The following is a 26,111-nucleotide window of genomic DNA, read 5'->3' as shown; positions in this document are numbered from 1 at the left end:
ATAAGCAGAAGCAGAAGTTAAACCTTTATTTAAAATCTACTAGAATGTTGGTGTTGTTTGTTACCCAGCATAACCTAGCCAATCTGGACTGATAAATCTAGACAGTTATAAACTAAACTGAAAGATCCCAAGCCTTTCTTGCAGAAGAGTTTGCAAGGCAAGTTTACCACCTACCAAAGAGCAGGTCAACATGTTAGGCACCTCTAAAAATAGTAGTAGTTTCAGGAGGGATGAAAAGTAGCAGACATTCTCAATTTCTTCTCTAAAATTCACCAATTAAATAAGCCATTCTTCCCTGAAAGAATAAAGAGAAAGATCATGAGTTAGTCAAGTGAGAGTTCCATCATAGACACATGATTCCAGAGGAATTCTTCTGACATGGAGGTAATTCACCTGCACTCACTCAAGGGATGTGAGATATCTCAAGTGAGAAGTGTTACAACTCTCCCCACTCCTCTTCATTTCTACCATTCCTTATCCTCTCCTCTTTCGCCTCATGTTGTGAGGATTAAGTGAGGTGACATATAAAAACATGCTTTGTCAATTGCACAGTATTATATTACTATGAGTTATGACTTTCTGTTTTGTGAAATGAAAACAGTGTTCCCTGCCCTGTTAACCTTCCAGAATTACACAGAATCCCATTTGGATTGGTGCATGCAAACATAATAACCTCATAAATTTTAAATGACTACACATATCTAAACCATTAGTATTATTTTAATGTGTTCTTATTAATAATGTATGAATTTATTTGCTACCACACTGTACAAGTTACTAAATCTCTAATATTAAACTAGTGGCTCCTCTTTTGAGGAGTTTCTCTTTTCTGAAAAATGGGGAGAATATGGCATCTACATGTTAAGAACTAAATGAGAAGTTACACGTAAATTGCTCCACAGTGTCTAGAATTTTATCCTTAGTAAGTTATAGCTGTTACTGCTAGGCTTATCTTTATAAAAACTATACAACATTTTGAGTCAACACTCTGTAGATGTAACGTTATTTGCCATTGGCTGAAAGGTTATCTCATTAGCTGAGATAAGGCAGGGTTACACGTGAAGAAGACCACTGTGCATACACATGAAAGCCACATACCTCAATCCACCTTCTGTCTGTAGTAACAATGGTGTGTTCACTTTCTCTTGAATCGTGTTTCCACCTATCAATTTGTCTTCAAATTTCAAAATCAGGCTGGACCTTTTAGGGTCCAAAGTGAAGATTCCCTCTTCCAGTCCTTGTTGGATATGCAATATCAGCAGAAATTAAACTTTTTCTTTAGCCCACTGAATTGTTGTCATTGTTGCCCAATATAACCTATCACATCCTGAAAAATAAATTTAGCCAGTTATAGAGCAAGCTGGGCAACTCAAAACCTCCTCTGCAGAAAAGTTTGTTTTGGCAAGGGTGGAAAAAAGAAATGTTACTTATTGACTTCCCAAATTTCCAATTCTTGGTTAATACAGATGACTAAGATAACTTGAGGTTTGTATGTTTGGGTCTTCTCAATTTGCCCATTGCTATTTGTAATACAAAATTCTGGTTAGACTTCTTGGTAGAGGCAATGATAAGAAAAAGGAAATGAATAACAATAGGATGAAGAAAATTAATTAACCTAGGGAATTTTAAGTCTGGAAACTACATGAGGTAGTGTTCAGTTTTATATGTCATACTTGGCAGCCACAGGTAGTGCTGTAACTGAGCTTAGATTTCTTTGCAACAAAGGGAAATAAAACCAATGCTACAAAAAATGTAGCTGCCCCCTCTTGCCACCAAATAAAAGAAATGGAGCTGACTAATCCAAATTCTTTTTGGATTTAACATCACTAGTTTGGTTTTTAATTTAAATTGTGACAAAGGTCAAAAAACGTTGCATTTTTATATTGGTTTTTTGAAGTTCTCATGCAAAAAAACCCTACAATTTTAAAGAAGGAACAACAACAAAAAAAGAACTCTAAGACATGAAGGGAGATTCATTACCTATAGAAAGAAACACAGGTGGGCTTGGGAAAACAAAGACAGAATTTGAACATTAAAACCAGAAAGGCAATAAAACAACTCCCATATGAATGCATTTACTCAATGTGAAAAGTAAAGAAGATAGTGGAGGCTTTCAGAAATTAAAGTCAATCTACAATTTGTGATATGGCAAGGTAGAGGAGTCTAACATTTACTGAGCACCTACTGTGAGACGGTAATTGCACCACGTTACTGTGAGCCTCATTTCCCCAGGAACATGTATTAAACACTTATTTGATGAGTACTTACCAATAATTTTACATACATAGCTTCATTTAATCTATTTTTTAAATTGCCAATCTGCTGACTTAATTTTTTCAGCTTTATTGATGTATAATTGAGAAATAAAAATAACATTTTTTTTAAGGTGTACAAAATAATTTGTTTTTTAAATTTTGTTTTTGGGGCATTTTCTTTGTGTTTTTGGATGTTTTTCTTTGAGACAGTGTCTCATTCTGTCATCCAGGCTGTAGTGCAGTGGCAGGAGGATCATTGCTCACTGCAGAGTAGACCTCCTGGGTACAAGTGATCCTCTGGCCTCAGCCTCCAGAGTATCTGGGACTACAGGTGTGCACCACCACGCCTGACTAATTTTTGTATTTTTTGTAACAGATGGAGTTTCACCATGTTGCCTGGTCTTGAACTCCTGGACTCAAGTGATCCTCCTGCCTTAGCTCCCAAAGTGCTGGGATTATAGGTATGAGCCACCATACTTGGCCCTTGATATACATATACACTGTGAAATGATTACTATGATCAAGCTAGTTAGCCTCACACAAATAATCTGTGTGTGTGTTTGTGTGTGTGTGTGGTAAGAATACTTAACATCTACTCTCTTAGAAAATTTCAAGTATATAACACATTCTTATTAACCGTAGCCACCATGCTATGCAATAGGTCTCCTGAACTTATTATTTACCTTTTATTAAGCTCCCATTTCTCTTTCCTCCTGGCCCCTGGTAACCACCCTTCTATGAATTTGAATTTTTAGATCCCACATATAAATGAGATCATGTGGTATTTTTCTTTCTGTGTCTGGCTTATTTTACTTATCATAATGTCCTCCAGATTAATTCCTATTAAAATTCTAATAAAATTTTTATAGAAATAGAAAAAAATTAAATTATATGGAACCACAAAAGACCTCAAATAGCTAAAGCAATTTTGAGAAAAAACAAAGCTGAAGGCATCACACGTCCTGATTTCAAATTATATAACAAAACTATAGTAATGAAAACAGTATGATACAGGCATAAAAACAGACACATAGATCAATGAAACAGAAAAGAAAGCCCAGAAATAGGTCCATGCATATACCTCAACTAATCTTCAACAAAGACGCCAAGGAAAGGGAGAAAGGATGGTTTCTTTGATAATGGTGTTTTTAGTAAACTGAATATTCAGATGCAAAAAAAAAGAAAATTGGATCATTATCTTATACCATACACAAAATTAAAATCAAAATGGATTAAAGATTTAAATGTAATACTCCAAATTGCAACACTTCTAGAAAAGATAGAGGAAAATCTTCATGACATTTGTCTTGGCAATGATTTTTTGGATATGACACCAAAAACAGAGACAACAAAAGCAAAATTAAGCAACTAGGATCACATCAAATTAAAAGTTTGTTCATGGCAAAAGAAATAATTAACAAAATTAAAAGACAACCTATGGAATAAGAGAAAATACTTGCAAACCGTATATTCACTAAGGGTTACTATCCAAAATATACAAGGACTCATACAACTCAATAGTAAAAACACAAATTTTTAAAAAAAGAAAAACAGACAAAGAACCTGAATAGACATTTTTTTAAAAAGATATAAAAAGGTATACAAATGGCTAACAGATATATTCAAAGGTGATCAATTTCTCTAATCATCAGAAAGACGTAAATCAAAACTACATTGAGATATGATTTCACACTGTTAGGATGGCTATTATCAAAAAGTCAAAAGCTAACAAGTGTTGGCAAGAATGTAGAGAAAAGGGAATCCTTTTATATTATTGTTGAGAATCTAAAATTAGTACCAACCATTATAGGAAACCATATAGAAGTTTCTTAAAAAATTAAAAATAAAAATACCATATGATCCAGCAGTCTCACTATTGGGTATATATCCAAAGGGATGAAATCAATATGTTGGAGACTTATCTACTCTCCCATGTTCATTGCAGCAGTAATCACAATCGGCCAAAATATGTACACAACCTAAGTATCTACACACACACACACATATATACAAACACACACACACACACGTGCAGGAATATTATCCATCCTTAAAAAACAGTAAATCATATCATTTAATCCTAACTACAACTCTAACTAGGCTGTTTTTATTTTCAGATGAGGAAAGATAAAGTTAAGTAAACTCCAACAGTCAGCCAGCCAATAACTTGGTGATGTTAAGATCTGAACCCTAATCTGATTAACCCCAAAGTTCAGGCAGTTTCCACAATGCAGAAGTGTCCCCTGAGCCTCTCTCGTCTCTTGTCCTCCATGGTTTATGAAGCTTATCCACAGCAGCCCTCTGCTGACATACCACTAAGACCAAGGCTAGCAATTTGTCCTGTAAAGCTGGATTCCACAGAATGTTTCCCCTTGAGCTGGAAGAGAATCAGATGCTTTGCAACTTCCATTCATTGGTATTAAAAGAGTCTTCTAAAACAACACAGAACAATAGTCATTTCTAGATTGAAAATAGCAATTTAGGCACTATTCAGTCTTCACTATAATATTTCTTGACCCTTCAAATCATTAGTTCAATGTTCCTTTAAATGTGATGGTTGTAAAGGGACTGTTCTCTGTTGTGTATAGAGAAAATGTGCTTATTTTCTTCTCATTCCCTGAGTACAGCATACAAATTTAAAAGTTTCACTATAAGATTCATAAAACAAATTCTCTATCACTTAAGACTCCTCTATTTATAATTATTTGCATTTCCCAATTGCGAAAGAAGTGATACAAGCTATAGTGAAAAAAATGGCATTTAATTGACACACAGTGGAGGATAAAATGACATAATTATGTCCAACATGCATGAATATTTTAGAACTTTGCCCAGAGAATGTTAAATAAATCTCTTAACATTCTGCAACTGCAGCAAGCTTTTGGTTCCTCTCTCAATCTACTTTTGGCTCAGTGGCTTTTTAAGAGAATTTTGTCACTAGACTCATGAGGGCTATTCCTTATATTTAGTCATCTATTCCATTTCTATCATTCTCAAAGTAGCTTAATATATTTATTCCTTTGACTCTCATGGATTATTTATTAAACACAATTTTTAACTTGTGAATTTTCAAATTCATAATTTTGCTGTCTCCCACTTGGAGAAAGTAAAATTATTGTTTGAGGGGTAAACACAAATAGAATCATTTTTATTTTTCAAAAACATTCTTATTCTCATTGCACACCACATGACCACTGTAACTTGAGATATATGTCCATACCTCCAGCTCTTTTGCAGAATGTTTAACATCCAAAAGACCCTCAATAAATATCTAATAATCAAACATACTTATAAGAATTTCAAGGGAATTCCAATTGGCTATTTGCATGATGGGAAGGATGGGGCATGGACATGAACTTTTGAACCTTTGCATTTCTAACTAACATTCAGTGATTTTCTTTTTTTTTTTTTAGATTTTTATTTATATATATATATATTGATTATACTTTAAGTTCTAGGGTACATGTGCACAACGTGCAGGTTTGTTACATATGTATACATGTGCCATGTTGGTGTGCTGCACCCATTAACTCATCATTTACATTAGGTATATCTCCCAATGCTATCCCTCCCCCCTCCCCCCACCCCACAACAGGTCCCAGTGTGTGATGTTCCCTGCCCTGTGTCCAAGTGTTCTCATTGTCCGATTCCCACCTATGAGTGAGAACATGTGGTGTTTCGTTTTTTGTCCTTGTGGTAGTTTGCTGAGAATGATGGTTTCCAGCTTCATCCATGTCCGTACAAAGGACATGAACTCATCGTTTTTTATGGCTGCATAGTATTCCACGGTGTATATGTGCCACATCTTCTTACTCCAGTCTATCATTGATGGACATTTGGGTTGGTTCCAAGTCTTTGCTATTGTGAGTAGTGCATGTGTCTTTATAGCAGCATGATTTATAATCCTTTGGGTATATACACAGTAATGGGATGGCTGGGTCAAATGGTATTTCTAGTTCTAGATCCCTGAGGAATCGCCACACTGTCTTCCACAATGGTTGAACTAGTTTACAGTCCCACCAACAGTGTGAAAGTGTTCCTATTTCCCTACATCCTCTCCAGCACCTGTTGTTTCCTGACTTTTTAATGATCGCCATTGTAACTGGTGTGAGATGGTATCTCATTGTGGTTTTCATTTGCATTTCTCTGATGGCCAGTGATGATGAGCATTTTTTCATGTGTCTGTTGGCTGAAGGAACTTTGGCACTGTAAGTTTAGCCAATGGCTCTCTGTTGTCCTTCAGATACAATTTTAAAACTTTCGCAAAGCTTACAAGGCCTGGAATAAACTGGCTTCTGACTGTGTCTTCACCCCAACTCCTTTCATACTTGCTTCTGTTATATCCTCCCCTCTAGCCTTGTTTGAGTTTTACAAATAAGTTGAAGTAGTATACACCAGAGCTTTTGCACAGGCTGCTCTTCCTGCTTAGAATGCTTTTCCCCTTCCTTGGCTAACTCCCTCACTTCAATGTCACTTTCCTAGACAGGCCTTCCCTGTATACTCCCAGCATAAGACCAAGCATATAGTGGATCCTCAATAGCAAAGGTCTGAATTATTAAATGTCCATTATCAAATATACCACCCACAACGTGTATTATCTTTACTTGACTGAGAGACATAACATAAGAAATACCCTTGAAGAAGTTTTACATTAAGACTAAATTCAAAAGGATCTTTGCTTGTTTTGATGAAATAATTAGTATTGGGTATGTTCACACAGCACCTTTTCTTGAGGAGGAGCTAAGTTGTTTTTTTTTTTTTTTTTTTTTTTTGAGATGGAGTCTTATTCTGTTGCCCAGGCTGGAGTGCAGTGGCATGATCTCGGCTCACTGCACCTTTCGCCTTCCCAGTTCAAGCGATTCTCCTGCCTCAGCCTCCCAAGTAGCTGGGACTACAGGCGTGCACCACCATGCCCAGCTAATTTTTGTGCTTTTAGTAGAGATGGGGTTTCACCATATTGATCAGGCTGGTCTTGAACTCTTGACCTCGTGATCCACCCGCCTTGGCCTCCCAAAGTACTGGGATTACATGTGTGAGCCACCACGCCTGGCAGGAGGAGCTAACTTCTTTTTTGAAGTCTTAGGGCAGCAAATGAGGTTTGGACTACATGTAAATGAGCATGAGAACATATGACTTCTCATCCAAGTTACTTAGAGAACATTAGGGTTTATGTTTTGCTTGGAATAGCACCATGAGGTATGCAAGTCTTTTCTCATTATCCATCTTAATGGATGAGGGAACAAAGAAGTAATGAGGGAGATTACAAAGAAGTAATGAGGGAGAAATGGGATACAGAGGAGTCAGATAAGACGCAATTCTGCTGAATTTTTGGTTTCTGACTTTTTTTAAAACTATAATTATTATTACTCATAAATAACTCAAGAAGGAGGACAGGGCCAGTTGCCTATAGCAACAAGGAAGCATGAAAGTGTTGCATTCTTCTTGTCTTCATGATGGAAATGGCTATAATCTCAATGAATAGCTGCCAGTCCAGGGTTTGAGTTCAGTTTCAGGTGATGGATCACATTGATCAACCAGAGGAGTCCTACCTTATACCTTAAAGTAAAGGCCATTCTATCGTTATAGGAAAAGCATACCTGGAGTTAGGTAACACTAACTCATACCCATGATCAATGCAGAATAGGCAGGTTATGCTGAATTATTAACAACCCCCTAATTTCAGAGGCTGAAAACAACAGAACTTTATTTCTTTCGGAAAATACGTGTCTCTTGCAGGTCAGCAGAGTGCTCTGCTCATTATAGTTAATTAGGGAATCTGGTTGATAGAGGGCGCATCCCTACACATATTTCCAGGATCACCAGAGCGCTACAGTGTTTCACCCTGACACTCTAATGTTTCCTCATCAAAATGACACACAGCATGTCTGTTCATATTTTTTGATCAAATCCAGTCGCATGACAATGTCTAACTTGAAGAAGGCAGGAAAATGTGATATTTTTCATGTGCCAGGAACGGAGAAAATCGAGAGTATTTTTGAACAGTCCTAAAAACTATGGCAGAGTGCCTTTCTGGTGACAAATATTTCTTTATTTCTTCTTCCTACTTGTAAAACAAATTCATTCCCAAGCCAAGAGTAACCACTTCAGAGACAGCTCATCTAGCCAGGGTGACCAACTTGAAGTCCAGATCCCTGAATGGTTTCCTGTTGCTTCTTCATCATTTCCAGAGGTAGTTCCTTTTGGTTCAGAGATTTGAACAAAAAAAATTGAACCAAAAAGTTATATGATAAGCCAGGAAAACGTGCACAGGTTTACTGCAATGAACACTCCCAACCATAAATAGAGTAATACAATCATTGGTCTATAAGCAATTCTGAAATCCTATGGAGAGATGTAACAAGGTCCCCCTGGGAGTAGAAATGTTCCCATAACAGTGCTCCATTCTGCTCCCTGGTTGGAGCTCCTGATTCTTCATTTCCTAGAGCCCATGATCCTGTCCTCTGGAGTTCTTCCATTTCCATTAGCATCCTTGGTCACATCAAAAGTTGGCATTAGGGAATATGCTCTCAGAGTGGCTGAGCATTGGTTTCAGCCTCTTTTCTGCTTAGGAATTTGACAGCCCTAGTGTTATTTTAAATCACAAATAGTCACAGACTATTTGTGATTTATTTGCAGCGCCACTCAACATGTTAGTAGGCTTCATATCTCTTTGGATCGAGTCATTTCTGTGTGCCAATACCACCCTCACTGTTCTTTCCTAGATTTGTTTCTTAGATTTGCTGTGTCTTTGTTTGCTTGCTTCCTTTTGCTCCACCCCTTGTAACCTAAATTACAGCAACTTTAACCTACAAGGCTTCCATAGGCAAGCCAAGATTTTTGTCTGTCTTTCCCCGGCAGCATTTTGTGCAATTGAATGCATGTATTGGATATCAAGCTCTTAATTATACCTTTTCTCTGAAACACCTTAATTGACTGAGAAACTTACCAGCGGTTTTGATGGCCATTTCTTTCATTTGATTCTTTCTGCAAGTCTAAGGGTTTTTTTTTTCTTTGGCTTTTGTTAAATTCAATAACATTCTTAATGATACCTTTTTATAGACTGGGTTTGAAAAAGTTGCCTCTCTCAGTCCTACAAATTCCTGAACTTCTTAAATCTAGTCCCTTCTGCTTTTAGTCAATTATTTTCGGAACTCATTCTTTTCTAGTAATATATTGCCAAATGTTGCCAAAAACATCTACATCACATACCAAATCACATTAGAATGATGACGATGATGATGACGATGATGATGATAACAACAGAAGCTCTTAAATCTCAATGCTTTAATACAAGTCCAGCTTGGGTAAGCAGAAATTCTCTGCTCATTGTCATCTCTTGGCCCAGGTAGTTAGAGTTACCACCTGGACACAGGCTTCCACTGTCACTGCAGAAATGCAAAGAGAACATAAGAGAGGATGTGCTGTCTTATAAAAGCTTCTGCAAAAAGAAAATACAGAATGCTTCTGTTCACATTTTATTAACACATCCCATGACCATGTCCAACTTCATATCAGTGAGGAAGCACAATACTAAGACATAGCTCACAGAAGGGGGAGCCCAAAATATTTAGTGACCAGCATGAATAACCACAACACTCCATGCAGCTGAAGGATATTCTGGAATATCCTTTTTTTTTTCCTTTCTTCCTTTTTTTTTTGGCTCAATGTACCAGGCAAGAATAATGAATTTAGAAGATCACTAGATACTTCATTAAATTCATGCTTATAAATATAAAGAAATACGTTTAGAACAATATAAGTGTTAGGTTAAATATTGCACAGCTGTGTTTGATTGTTCAAGTGAAATGGAGAGTGAATCAGCCATATACAACGTTAGTAACTGATAAGGAACACTGCTATACTGAGTTAGCTTCACAAAATGGGAGAATCTGCCTTACCTCTGGGGCAGTCTGACACTATGGAATACTCTGGTCAGGCTGAACTGCCACAAAGGTTGGGTGGAACTTATTCTTTTATAGGCTGAGGGAAGATGACCCAGCACCTTTGGAGTAACTGATGAGGGATTTTTCTTTTTCTTTTTTTTACATATTGTTCATTCTGTTGGAATGCATTAGTTCTTTCTCTGTCCAGATGAGATTGTTTGGGGTTGGCCCACTAGCTAGATTTATTCTCCTTACTCCCACCTGAAACCTTGGAATTAGGGAGCACTGACATTTGGCAAATAAAAGTGCTCAATTGTGGATCCTGTCACAAAGCATAGTCTAAAATGAGGATGTTGAGACAGATCTATAACTATGGCTATTACCTGGCTAACGTTTTTTGGCCATGACTGTAACTGTGACATTGGTAATTATGTGATCTTGAAAATACTATTAAATCATCTCCTGACTCTGTGGCCCCATCTTTAAGATGGTATGATTAATTAAATCTACCTTGTAGAGTTTTTATGAAGATATTTATAACATACTAGTTGTATCAATTGCTGTACTAACATTAACACTTAGCATTGATTTCAGTAGTAATACTAATGTTGTTGTTGTTTATTGACTTTGCAGATCCACAAGGGAAACTCTCATGCATAGATGGAAGGAGAAATTAATATCACCATTCAAATTATTTCACCACTTCCATTTATGAATCAGTACAAACTGTACCAAGTATCAGCAATCTTGGGGGGATCACTTTGCTTGTGCACACTGCTAGAATTTACCTTTACCCTCCTGGTAGGGGTGGTGGTATCCATTTATTTTGGCCCAAATTCTAACATAAATATTTAGTATATAGGAGGATTTTCTGGAAATGATGACTGGTCATTATAATATGAAAGAGATTTTTGGAAAGCGTTCTAGGTCTGGATAAAGTTGGTTATAGCCATCTGCCTGGAATGGTTTAAGTTCAAGCTTTAAGAAACAAAGTGAGTGGATATCTGTCAGAGCCCAGCAACAGATGGTACAAGTGATTCAAAACATTCCATGATTTTAAAATTATCACATTCTTATTTATCAGGGAAGCAAGATAAACTAGTGGTTTGGAGCATGGCAGCTGTATGAGGCTACCTCGGCTCACCTGACAACCTTATCAGTCACTAGCTGTGTGCCCTTGGGCACATTACTTAACTTCTGTTCCTGCATTTTTCTATTTCTACCATTTAGCATCATATCACCTGACTCATAGGGTTGTTGTAAGAATTAAATACCATTGTACATGTATAGTACTTAGAACAATACTGACACGGGACATAAATTTAAAAACTATTAACTACTTTTAATAGGATGGCACCTCAAATAGAGTATACTTTATGTGACTACATATTTGCTTTCTATATTTAGATAGCGAACAGCTTGGCGTTGGCTAAAGGTGTCACTTAGCACTGTTATAAAGTAATATCAACAATGATAGTAGTAACAATGATAATGAGCATTGATTGAACACATACTATATCCTAAGAATTTTTAAGGTGATGCATAAACATTATCTCATCTATTCTTGTTTTACCCTTGAAAAAACTGAGGTTTAGTCCATTTAAGAATTTTGTTTAGATGGGAAATCATAGGGCTTGACGGTTAACTTGGGTCTGTATGGTTGTAAATTCAATGCTGTTAATCAACAGGCTGTATTTATTCCATGACATACTCTACTGCTTCTTTTGAATTCTCAACCCCCCGTAGCATCTACTTATTGAATGCTCCTTAAATGTTTGTAGAATTAAATGGGCTCTTAGTTTTGGGGAATGATGATTAAATATGATTGCTTAAGATTAAATTACCTGGGTACACTGAGCATATTTTAAAGAGTTCTTCATCCACTTGCCTCTCACTCTGTATTTCTTGTATTTTTTTTTCTGAAATTTAATTCTGATCCTGTCTGTTCTTTCCTTGAAATCTTCCATAGCTCTCCATTTATTATAAGATAAAAGCCAATCTCTTAGTTTTGAGTGTTATTTTTTTCATAGTCTTTTTCCCTCTATTTCAGCTTCACAACAAAGCTGGTTAAGAAGAAGAATGGTAACATGCATTCAATGTCAGCCCATGCTTTTATCTTGTTAAATTGCCCATTTAATTCTAAAATACCTAGTATGTAACCCAAGGGCTAGATGCTAATATTATTTCTGTTTCACAAGTGGGGCAAGTGAGGCACAGAGATATGGGTTAACTTGAAAGAGGTCACATAACTAGTAAATGGTAAAGTGAAGTTCTAAACTCAGGGAATCTGGCTTCAGAGCCTGCAAACAGGACATTAGGTAACATTCTACAGTGTGGGATGGGACCATATACAAATAAACCAATTCTTAATCTAGAAGCCAGAAAACTTGGCTGATGAAGTGTATCCAAAGAAGAATCTGTCATGAGTAGGCATTCATCAGTCAGAAAACACAGGAAATATCATTTTTGCTAGAGAGAACCACATTTGTGAAGACCTGGGAGAAAGAGAACAGAGAGAGATAGAGAACACAAGAAGAGAGAGACAGAGAGACCGCGAGTGTACACACATCTTTTTTAGAGAGCTTTGCAAACTATGTTAATGATAATGAAAAGACCCTGAGTTTTTAAGCAGAAAAAAGTAAGTGATATGTTGAGATTTGCAATGTTGGTAGCAATTCACCATGGCTGGAGAGAGGTTACAAGGACAGAAAGCCTGGAGGAAGGAAAATCAATTAGAAATGTGTGAAAGAAGGTGAGATGGATAGTGCCCTGGTCTTCAATAGTGATGGTGGAGATAAAAAATAGTGCTAGTGCAGATTTTAGTGATATTTACAAAGTAGACTGACAAGACTGAATGTGGTAAGGAAGATTTTAGAATTCAAGATGATTATGTGACATGGGTTGATCGTGTCCCCACTCAAATCTCATCCTGAATTGAGGTTCCCATAATCCCCGCCTGTCATGGCAGGGACCCGGTGGGAGGTAATTTAATCACGGGGTGGTTACCCTCATGCTGTTCATGCTGTTCTCATGATAGCGAGTGAGTTCTCAGAAGATCTGATGGTTTTATAAGGGGTGTCCCCCTTTATTCAGCTCTCATTCTTCTCCTTCCTGCTGCCATGTGAAGAAGGACATATTTGCTCCCCCTTCTGCCATGAGTGTAAATTTCCGGAGGCTTCCCCCGCCCTGTGAAACTGTGAATCAATTTAACCTCTTTCCTATATAAATTATGCAGTCTTGGCTATGTCCTTATAGCAGTGAGAGAATGGACTAATACATCATATTTGTTGGTTTTTACTTGAGCAACTATTTATTGAAAGGGTCATCAGGTTGAGGAGGAAGGTGGAAAATATGATGTGCAATAAATACAGTTTTGAACAAGTTGAGTTTGAGGAACTCTTAAAATGTCCATATGGAGAAATCTAACTAGGATTTATTCAGCACTCTCCCTCTCTCTATGCGAACAGGTTTCTTGTCTGTCTAATTCAGTCAATACTCAGATGCTAGAATTGGAGTGGTATCAGTCAGGTAGGCCACAGGTATCTCAGACGCTTTTACCAATGAAGTCTTTTGTTATGTTCATTTTCATATTAAGGTGGGTGAGTGGGGCTCTGCTCTCTGTAACCACAGTAGTACTTCGACTAATGGAAGCTCCATTAAAACATAATTGTTCATAACCACTAAGCTGGCAAAAACTGACTCAAACACTATCTATTATTATTTGCACCTGAAAGTGACACATTTCATTTACCATAGCCGGTCACATGGCCACACCTAATTTTGACAGACAGGGAAGAAGGATCTTTGTTTAATATTACATTACTTGTTTTACAGTACTAATGATAATCATCAGTTACCAATCTTAGTTGATAGCAAGATATATAAGTTGAATTATAAATATGAATATATTTACATTGATGTCTGGAGTTCAGAAGGCCAATCTGAGGTAGAGAGATTTTCGAGACTACTGAAATACCACATCTATGGTATTCACTTTGCTTGTCCTGTATCACCAAACCTGCCCCAGATTTAGCTCATGTGACCAGCTTTAGTGTCCACTATCTTTATAGCCTTATATTTAACTAACCTCGTTATGTTTAATTACATGCTTTCATAAGTAATTTTGCTATGTGACTGTAAGATCTGTGAAAGCAAGGTCCTTTCTCAGGCATCAATATATCCCAAGTCTTTGGAATAACAGCTAACTCAAGGCATCAAATTTCCACTTTTTTCTTTTCTTTTCTTTTCTTTTTTTAAGAGACAGATTTTGCTCTGTTGCCTGGCTGGAGAGTAGTGGCACAATCATAGCTAATTACAGCCTCAACCTACTGGGCTCAAGGGATCCTCTTGCCTCAGCCTCCTGAGTGACTGGGACTATAGGAGCATGCCACCATGCCTAGTTAATTTTTGCAGAGATGGGGTCTTGCTATGTTTCCCAGGCTAGTCTCAAACTGCTGACTTCCAGCAATACTCCCATCTTGGCCTCCAAAAGTGCTGGAACTACAGGAATGTGCCATTGTGCCCAGCCTAATACCTTTTTTTTTGGTAATTGAGGTATTTTTTTCTCTCTCCCTAATATTTCTCCCTTGATCAAAATGTGTACATGCACAGAGAAAATACATGCCCACGTAAATAATACCCCAACAACCTCACTGGGCCATCAAAATGGTCTGCTGAATTCATATTGCATGTAAGTGGAAATCACCGTGATAGTTCACAAGGGGGTATTGTGTACTCATTTTCATCTGAATAATCTGAATCATCTTTCTCTGTATCTTTCCAACACTTCAGCCTCTGTAATCTCCCAGCCACCACTTCACCTCTTTTGCCTTCCAGATCTGGCTTCCTTCCTGACATTCCTTACGTTTATGCTCCACTGAGACAGAAAGACACAAATCCAGTTCCAGCAGAAAGCACAGATATGGAACAAGAGAAACATTTCAGTTAAACAGATTGAGTGTTACAGGGCCCAGAACCTGTAAATGCATCTGTTCAACTGGTCTTTTTGTTGAACTAAAATTTGGTGAAGCTAGGTCAGCAAAATATAATGATGTCAGGACTTTCACAGAGATGAGGAAACTGCACTGCTAAACAAAAGCCTTCATTAGGTGATTTTTATTGAAGGGTTTATTTCTGCCTTTATGAACAAAAACATGTATATATCATATAGATATATTTAGTATCATTAATATTTCAATGCTGATCAGCCAAACTTATCAATAGCAACTACTGCCTCGTAATAATAGGTACCACTTAATCAGTTGCTTTCTATGCATCAGACACTGTGCTGTTTTAAAATAGAGCCTTTATCCCTGGACTTCCCTATTTTCCATGTGGATGAATTTCTACTCCAGTAACACTCCTGGCTTCCCATAGCAACCCTCATTCTAAGCTTCTCTCATAGCAGATAAGTGAGTCATCAACTGCTGTGTGACAGACATTGGTCTATGTTTCCCAATTTGGTAGAGAGACTTTATTACAACTCAGTGAATGCTAGGAATTCAGTCTCTTCCTTCCCTCTCCATCCAGTGATTCTGTAGGACATTGATTATGGATCACTTGACTGAGGACTTCACTTGTCCTTTTGATGCTATTGCAAGGTCTGAGGAGTATAGCAATGGGCTTTAGCCAGTCCATGTAGCCTCACACTAAACTAAACCGCACTGTTTGACAACTTTAAAAGTAATAAATGTAACATGTGATTTCAAACTGACTGGCTCCTGGATCTATTTCTGCCTGTGTCAGATTTAAGACAGACCTTCCTACACTATATATATATATTTATGTGCTACATAAACATAATAGATATATAGGCATAGATATATTATATACTATATATACAACATCATATATTATATATACAATATATCCTATATATACATACTATGTATGCATATATACGTTTATATATATATCCTAAATTTATTATGGAGAATCAAATTATACATATCTGCTATATATACATAATATATAGGTAATATGAATATATATCATCAGCTATAATAATAATCTTAAGAGGTATATATTGTTATCATTTTACAAATAGCCCTGCTTAAGCTAAGGGACCCGTAAGATCTTGTTTACAATTGTGCAACCATTTAGCTAATGTTTAAACTAAAGTTCATCTTAAATTAAAACTTATGCTCGTAACCAAAAATATCACCTCTTAAAAATTATTTGGCATAGTTGGAGACCAGCCTGACCAACATGGAGAAACCCTGTCTCTACTAAAAACACAAAAATTAGCTGGGCGTGGTGGCACATGCCTGTAATCCCAGCTACTGGGGAAGCTGAAGCAGGAGAATCGCAGTCGGGCGCGGTGGCTCATGCCTGTAATCCCAGCACTTTGGGAGGCCGAGGTGGGCGGATCACGAGGTCAGGAGATCGAGACCATCCTGACTAACACGGTGAAACCCCATCTCTACTAAAAATACAAAAAATCAGCCAGGCGTGGTGGTGGGTGCCTGTAGTCACAGCTACTTGGGAGACGGAGGCAGGAGAATGGTGTGAACCCAGGAGATGGAGCTTGCAGTGAGCCGAGATTGCAGCACTGCACTCCAGCCTGGGTGACAGAGCGAGACTCCGTCTCAAAGGAAAAAAAAAAAAAAAAGAAGAATCGCTTGAATCCGGGAGGCGGAGGTTGCAGTGAGCCAAGACCGGGCCACTGCACTCCAGCCTGGGCAAGAAGAGTAAAACTCCGCCTCAAAAAAAAAAAAAAAAAGTTATTTGACATCTTTTAGAATCCTGGATAAACTGTTTATGGATCTAGGAAACTAACTTAAATTCTGACTTTGTTATATTGACTATACGTTTTGAGAACCATGAGAACTTGGACATACATTATGCAAAGAAAAAGAGAGGAAGGTAAGACAACTGTGTAGGTTCTCAGTAATGAAAGTGCATAATGTTTATACAATAGTGAAAGATATAGTTTAATAGAACACAGAGTTTTGGAGGATTGGGGACAGAGTTACTCCCAAGAAAGTGGCAGAGTTTAAGACTAGAAACTAAGGCTGGAACTTGACTATGAAAAATTTTGAATTCGACGCAAAGAACTTTGGACGTTATATTTCCTTGTCAGTAGGAATAATAACCAAACAAATGCCAATTGTTGAACATTATCCATCAAGTACTGTGTTAGGTTTTTTATATGTTATCTCTATTTTTTCAATAAACACTGAAATATAGCTTTAACTATTGGTGGGGAAACTGAGAATCAGAGGGATTCAGAACTTTTCTAGGAATTACAGAAGATCTGACAGGACAGCAATCACATCCTACTTTCAGAAAATGAGGTATCTTCATGGAAAATGAGACATTAGAGGTCAACCCTGAACAACTGGAAGTATTTGAACATAAGAATATGAGAAGACGTAATTCTAGGCTAAGGGAACAACCTAAAAGAAACACAGACATAGAGAATTAATGAGGCACCTAAGAGTTTGGGGAGGGCAGTAACCTAATATGTAACCCTGAAATTTCTTTGTAAGGTGAACTGCAAGATGAAAACTTGCTCAAATATATTCTTCTGAGTCTATATGCATTTCTTTTTTCCATCTTGCTGTATAGGCTTCATAGAGGAATTTAAACAAGATTTCCTATTACTGAATTGGATTAACATCTTTAAAAACAGCTGTATCTTTATCAAAAGACAACATAATATTAATTTCTCACTGGTCTTGGGAACTCATGTAAAATGTATAGGCTGATTTTTAATTTTCTCTAGTGCAGGTGGCATGCTGTGGTGGGGGTGGCGGTGTGGAAGGGGAGGAAGTTTGTAGCAAAATCAGTTAAGTCACGCAGACCCATGCATGGAATGACCTTGCTTGCGTGCCAAACTTCAGGCAGAACGGTAATGAGAAGGTAGCAGAACTAATCAATTTGGAACAGGGCCCATTCCCTCCATCAGTCGGGCCACTTAGAATGCAGGCAGTGTCCTGAGATTTTCCTCAATCTTGCCCTTTGAACACAAACACAATGCCTTCTCTTACATAACTCAACAGAAAATGTAGATTTGCCATCTAAAATATAAGCAGAATTTGTGTCCATGCTAACGCAGCTATTTTTTTTGTGTGATTACCCTTTTTCTTCTTCAACTTTCCCCCTTTTCAGACCTTATGGAAGATTTAGTGCATTGTGCTAAACCTAACTCCATGTCTTTGATGACCCCCAGAAACCAAGAGTACTTCAGGTATCCTTCTCATAGAATATTTGCATGTTTTCTCTGAAAAAGTATCAACTTTCCCTGATCCTCATTGTACTCATCTATGAAATGGAGACAAAACAGAGCTTTTATGCAGATTGAAAAAGAAAATGTATATAAGGTACCTATTAAGATTATTTATGAGTGTGTTTTAACCCTTCTCCCCAGATAGATCTGCATTTGAAACATAGTTTTAGCACTAACTTGCTAATCTTAGGCAAGTTTCCTCATCTTTTTGAGCCTTGATTTTTGCCCTTTATAAAATAACGATCATTATATCAATCTTGTGAAATTGCTGTATAGATTAAATGATATGATATTTATGACATAAATATTTAGTTGTTACTCACCTCTGTAATTTCTACAGCTCTTTTGAAAGTACATATGACTTGTACAATAGTGGGATATTAGGGAATGAAAAACCAATTCAATAATTCCAAATTAAGGCCAAAGGCCTGAAGTCTGGAGTCTCTTTTAGCATGTGCTGCTCCATCTCTCTTGTAGGTGAATATATATTTTCACTTTCATGAGTGCTTTTGTCATTGGCTCCATTGACAAAAGCCCAATAGAGCCCTCCTCCCTAGAATTTGCTTGAATCAGGGGCTTAAAGGATTCAGAATCTCTTATATGTAGATGGTATCAAGCATCTTCGGTTAATGGTTCTGTTCTGTCATGCCCAGACAGGTATAGCAAAGATTATAATTGTTCCCAAGATCAGCTAAGAAAACGCATTAGATTACAAATAGAGAAGCTCCTCTGCTTAAGGACTTTCTTTTTATTATGATTATTTTTCATTTCAACTATTTTTTTTTTTTTTGGTTCAGGAGGTACACGTACAGGTTCATTCCATGGGTATATTGTGATGCTGAGGTTTGGGGTATGAATGATACTGTTATCTGAGCAGTGAGCATTGTACCCAACAGGTAGTTTTTCAACCCTCTCTCCTCTGCTAGTCCCCAATGTCTATTGTTCCCATTTTTATGGTGCTTAAGGACTCCCAAACTAGATAGGGAAAAAGTTTTGAATCAAAGTAAAAACAGATAATGTATTTGTCCACCACTAACGGTTGGAGTGTTAGCCTACACAGCATCAAGTAAGGCTACGAACAAAAGAATGTTCTTTCAAACACAACACAGCTTTTGAGAGAGAAGTCTCAGTGCTTGTAAATTCTCTGGAAACACACAAACATACACATTTTCTGGATTTTCGTCAAGATAGTTGTGTCTCAATCATGCAGAAAATGACACTAACGTGCTTTTTTCATTTGCAGTTTTTTTCTGGACTACTTTCGAGCTAATGATAGAGAGGCTGATAAACTTTAAGAGACTGAGATGTCCCCTAAACACTAACACAGAAAGAAGTTATGGAACAAATGAATCATCATGTGTAGTTAATTAAGGAGAAATAAACTAGTACGCACTAAGTTTCTACCAGGCTCCTCTCTTTTGGGTTCTATGCCAGGTTCTTTTCACATTTATTCCATGTGATCACCACAACTCCATGAGGTCAGAATCTTTGTGGACATCTTATAAATGATGATTCAAATGCTTGAACCTGAGGTTAATGATGATTTGACTCGTTGGGATTTGTTGTCCAAGCATAGAGATACAACGTGTACATCATTTTCTAAGGATGATAAGTTCCGCTCATTAGAGGACCTTTTATTTAGCTGAATAACTGTGATGACTTTGGATGAGCACTATTGGAAACAAGAGATCATTCAGAGTTGAATTATGGCATCTAGTACAGGCAAGAATAATATAAAATGCCTAGAGAAAAATATTGGAGAGATGAGCTCTAAGTAAATTAGAATGATATTTTCTTGCATTCAAAAAGGAAAAAGAAAGCCCCAGTGATAACGAGTAGAAAAGAACTTCAGAGAAGTTGTATCTTTACATGGGCATATTTTTAAGTTGTCTGCTTAAAGATGTGTGACGTAATCTCATCCCTGTTCATTTTTCATACAATTTTTTTAGTTAAATATGTGCTGTTCACCAAATCTCTGGTACAAGTGAATCAGTTAAAGGATTTCAGGAGGGTCCAGTTTCTGAATACAACTGTGTTGCAAGATAAAACAGTATCTTCTTTGAAACATGCAGCCATGAAATAACACTTGTAGTTATGAAGCTAGGGTTCCAGGGGAAGACCTAACGTGTGTCAGGGTTATATATTTTCAACACCTAGCACGTGGTTAAAAAATACAGCTCTCAAGATATATTGAGTTTAATTGAATTAAACAGATTAAAAAAACCTAGAAAGTGATGAAAATCAAGAATTCCATTCAAGAACAAACAGGATGTTATTTAAACAACCATTAGAGTTCTTGCTTTCTTCATCAGTGAGATTAGATTTTTGGAAGATATGCTTTCAAAGACCCCCTTAGTTCTTACATCCTTTATTTCTATAGACATGTCAGTTTCTCTTCAGACACAGGCAAGGTCATTAATAGCAGGGCCTTTTCCAATGTGGTAAGCAAGACACCAGAATTCCTTATTTTGCAGAAAGCACTATGTTCTATATTTCTAGTATGAGTTGGAATTCTTATCTTGGCAGATCTGTTCATTGGTCCCAAAGACTATCCAAGGAGAAAGTGATATCTGTCAATTATTTCTTAATGCCAAATGTTATATCCCAGATATGGTTTGGCTGTGTCCCCATGCAAATCTCATCTTGAATTGTAACTCTCACAATTTCCACGTGTCATGTGAGGAACCAGTGGGAGGTGACTGGATTATGGGGGCAGGTCTTCTCTGTGCTGTTCTCGTGATAGTGAATGAGTCTCACGAGATCTGATGGCCTTCCCTGCACAAGCTCTCTTCTCTTGTCTGTCACCTTGTGAGACATGCCTTTCACCTTCCACCATGATTGTGAGGCCTCCCTAGCCAAGTGGAACTGTATGCCCATTAAACCTCTTTTTTTTTGTAAATTGCCCAATCTCGGGTATGTCTTTATCAGCAGCATGAAAATGGACTAATACAATCCCTCTCTTTTCCCCACAGTCAAATAAATATGCTGGTATCTTCAGCCATTCCTTATTTTACTCAAACGTTTATTTTTTGAGTACGTATTATGTGCTAGGATCTAATCAAGGCATAGAAGACTTAACAGTGAAGTGATAAAGACATTGTGCTCACAAAGCTTACAGTTCATGAGTATTGAAGACGAAAACAAAGTAAATGAATGAATGAAAAAAAAATAGGCTCAGATCATTTTAAGTACCCTCACACAGGGTGGTAAGATAGAGAGTGAGTAGAAGGGATTACTTCACATTGGGAGATCAGAGAAGGTCCCTCAAAGAGTTGACATCTGAGCTGAGACCTGAGTTTTGAGAAACTCATGAAAATACCTAGGTGATGGGTGTTCCTGGAGAGGGAACAGTATGAGTAAATGCCTTAAAGTGAGACGTTATCCCTGACTCCTCTATTGACTTTCAAAACCCAGTACTGTCTACCACTTATTTTTGACCCTATTTATACTACTCTACTTTTTCCTTTCTGTTTCATAAAGGAATTGTCACTTTCTAACATGCTATACTCTTTATATTTCCATTTTCTTTATTGTTTATCTCTCTCCCCTTTCTGGGATTTAAGTTCCAAGAAGATAGGAAGCTTGATCAGTTATGTTCACCGATCTATCTTCAACACCTAGGAGAGTTCCTAGACACACGTATTACTTAACTATTTTTTTTAGTGAATGCATGAAAAAATCAATAATAAGTGGTTAGTAATGGAAACTGTTTAGGAACAAAAAGAAAGGCAGTGTGACTGACACATTGTGAGTACAGGGAAATATGGTATGACAGGAAATAGAGATGGTAAAATAAATCATGCACAGCTGTGTAGACCATATCAAGGAGTCTGGTTCTTATTTTAAATGTGTTCATCCTCTACCAGAGAGTTTTGAGTGGGAGAATAAAGAGATTGAATTTACATTTTTAAAAGATCACTATGGGCACTGTGAAGGATGAATTTTAAGGCATGAGGGGAGAAGCAGAGAGATCTTCTAGGGAGTGAAGACATCGTGATGCATAAGCCCATATCCTCAGGCTTAACGGATTGCTCACTGTGAGCTATTCTTCAAGTACAATTTGCATTAGCTTTACAGTAATGCATTATGGGGGATCTGCCAACTTCCTTTCTCCTGGCATGGTCAAAGGTAACAGCCTGGGGCTCAGTACAGAGCTAATCTGATAGAGCATCTTTTATGCCAAGAAAACATAAACATACGTCAGAGATGCAGCCTTGATTAAAAATACATGGACACTCTGTGGTTTTAAGCTGATAACATATGGCCTTTGATTGCCTGGCATTTTCAATTCATACAAGAACATTATGGTGCTGCATTATGGATTAGAAGACACATTTCACTATCTTAAACAGAGGGGCTTTATGAGTTTTTGTTCTTCCCATCCCCATCCTCCATCACCTCCCCCCACCATTTCTTGCTGGGAGATTGAACTGTTCAATTAAGTCCTGATTAACTGTACTTCCAATTTTGTCATGAGAGTGAGTTCCACAGCCTTGGCTGCTGCCTTTCTTAGTGAAAATGAGGGCTGGCTATGCAGTAAAGATGAAGTGTCCATGCCATCCAGCTCTGTTTGGTGGAAAGTTCTCTTCCATGTTTCCCTCACTATTCTCCACTGCAGCTTTAACATCCTCACTCCAATCAAGAAAAAGTGAATTAACCAAGTTTTATAAAAAGCATCCGCTATATGCATTTTCTGTTTTTGCTTAACACTCACCAAAATATTTATCTGCCTTTCTGATTATCAAAGGCAAGACAGCGTAGTGATTATGAATATAGACTCCATCATAAACACACACACATATGCATACATAAACCACACACAAACATTGGAATTGTGGGTCTATCACAAACTAGCTCTGAGATCCTAGCTCAAGTAAATGGATACCTTTGATTCTCAATTCTCTTTTCAGTGATGGGAAGAATTATAGTTCCTTCTTGTTGAGAGGATACCAGGAGACCATGCCATGAGGTAATATTGTATAAAGGGCTTAGCACAGTGCCAGCGAAATAGTAACTCCATTAAAAGTTCTGGCTGCTATTATTCTTCAATATTTCTGTATGTGCTCTACACATATTAGGTGCTTAACTAACATTTTTTAAGTTAACCACTTAAGGGAAGTCATGATTCATTATTAGCTGTAGGTATGCCAATTCAATTCCTTCTCATCTGTGATTGCTTTCCATAACACACCAATCAAAAACAGTGTTTCTGTCCTTCTCTGGCTTATATTTCTGCATTCGTTGTGCACCCAAAATGGCATAGGAATTAACACCACCAGTGTGGAAGCCAAACTGCCTACGTTTGCATTTGGGCCAAAACACATTCTAGCTATGTGATGTGTTCTGAATGTTGGCATCCCCACAGCATTCATCTGTTGAAAATCAATTTCCAATGCAACAGTATTAAGAGGTGATGCCTCTGGGAGGTGATTAGGTCATGAGGGCTGTGCCATCATGAATGGGATTTGTGCCCTAGTAAAAGAGGTTTTATAGAGCTTGTTTGTTCCCTGTGCTTGTGAGGCTACGTAGAAGGCACCATCTCTAAAGCAGTCAGCCCTCATCAAACCCCAAATCTGCTGAAACCTTGATCTTGGACTTCTCCACTTCCCAAATGGTGATCCATACATTTCTATTGTTTATAAATTACCTCATTTAAGGTAATATTTTATAGTAGCCCAAACAGAGATATTGTGAGACCTTGCAGAACTCCCATAACCTGCTTGAACTGTGATTTTTTCATCTAGAAAATGAAGGTAATAGTGCCACTCACCATATATGCTTGCTGTGAGGATTAACTAGATAATAGCTGTAAAAGCCTTAGAACAGAAACTGGATTAAAGTAAGTGATCAATAAATATTCTCATTATTGTCGTCATTATTATTTTCTATTTTTCCCTCTGATAGCTCCTATACAGACTTGAAGATGAGTATCATACTTTAAATGGGTTTTATTTCCTCTAAAAGAAGCTTGCACTTCTAATATATGTAATATTCTTGTGGTAACAGTAGGCATGTTCTGTTACCAGGGGCGACTGGGAAAAAGAGCGACCACCATGCTGGTTTGCTTATGTCTAAGTATTATCACTGAAAGTCCTACATTTCGGAAAATCCCTCCGTCCTGGGACGGCTACCCTGGTTAGTCATCTTGGCAGGCTGGAGGAGATTAGGGTTTATAAGTTGACCTATTTTACAAAGAAAAAATGGAACATGGGAAGAGGATGGCAATTGGACTCAAATGTGGAAGAGATAATAAATATTTGTTTATCAGGAAAGCAGAATGTGTGAGAGCTATGGTAATGGCAAACCATCTACTAGGTGAAACCTTGATTCTAGAAATGTAAGGAAGATAATCAGAGTAGTCCAAATAAAGGCAGAAGAAGCGGATTAATGCTAATTGAACACTGCATCTTTACATATGTGAAATTAGGTCCATATGCTTCTAAACCAATCAAGATAAACCAATCAACAAGAAAATACTAATTGACCACATGTTATGTACCAGGCTTTTGCTAGGCTCTTCACATCATCTTAATAATTTTTCCTAACAATCCAGTGTACTTGTTAGAATACCAATATTACAGATCAGAATTTTTAAGGGTGAGACCCAAGCTTTAGTTTATTTTAAAGCTCCCCAAGTGATTCCAATATGTACCCTCGTAGGTTTCTAATTTAATTTATCTGAGGTGCAGCATGGGCACTGGGATTTTAAAAATCTTCCCAGATGTAGTCAGTTGAATAATATTTCTCAAAAATTTATGTGCTCCTAGAACCCGGAAATTGACCTTATTTGGAAATAGGGTCTTTGCAGATGGAAACTTAAGATGTAGATGTTTTGCCTCATAGATATTAATGTTAAGATAAGGTCATATTGAGTTAGAGTGGGTCCTAAATCCAATGACTGGTGTCTTTATAAGACAAAGAGAGGACAAAGAAATACATACACAGGAAGGAGGCCATGTGACAATGGAGGCAGAGATTGGGGTGGTGTAGCTACCAGTAAAAAACAGCTAAGGATTGCCAGGAGCCACAAGAAGCTAGGGGCAACGAAGGATTATTTTCTACAGTCTTTACAGAGAAAGCATAGCCCAGCCAACACTTTAAATTCAAATTTCTGGCCTTCCGAAGTGTGAAAGAATAGATTCCTGTTCTTTTAAGACAACCAGTTTGGGATAATTGGTTATGGCAACCACAGGAAACTAATAATATCAGGTAATTCTAATAACGACTGTTGTAGGTGGCTCACCTGAATCACATTAAGTTTGCCTTTTCCTCCTTCATCAGGGCATAAATTCCCTCTACGATGTCTCTCACAGCTGCCCTCAAACAGGGCACAACAGCTACTTTTAAAAGACCCCATATGACCCTTGTAGGGCAACATGGACACCTGCATTTCAGGAATCATGCACCCAATCCACATCTGCCCCTATAGATTTGTTCCCCTTTCTTTTAAAATACTCCCTCTATAAGTATTCCGAAGAGAAAATTTTCAAAGAGAAAAGCACAATCATTACAGTTGAGAAACCGCTCTTGAAACTTATTAGCTCGTGACTCATACTCATGAAAGGAGCTAATACCTTAATTTTATATTTCTCTGCTCAAATGCAGACCAAGGCGTAAACTGAAATGAAACTTTACACTAATGGCTTCTTAATTATACCCATCTAAAAGCAATTACCTGAGTTTTAGCAGATACAAAGTTAGGGTTGATGGGACCAGCAGATGAGAAATAAGATGAAAGGTCAT

General features: G+C 37.4%; 1 long non-coding RNA gene across 1 annotated transcript; it reads right to left on the bottom strand.

The window, feature by feature from the left end:
- On the bottom strand, nt 1-26,111 carry LOC129524774 (uncharacterized). The gene is made up of 3 exons (XR_008668699.2): nt 26,044-26,111; nt 1,099-1,327; nt 1-295 (listed from the first exon to the last, which is right to left on the bottom strand). It is a non-coding gene; the product is annotated as an uncharacterized lncRNA (long non-coding RNA).

This window comes from Gorilla gorilla, chromosome 13 (genome assembly GCF_029281585.2).
Source record: "Gorilla gorilla gorilla isolate KB3781 chromosome 13, NHGRI_mGorGor1-v2.1_pri, whole genome shotgun sequence".
NCBI classification, from domain to species: Eukaryota; Metazoa; Chordata; class Mammalia; order Primates; family Hominidae; genus Gorilla; species Gorilla gorilla.
This window is presented reverse-complemented; position numbering and strand designations above follow the sequence as displayed.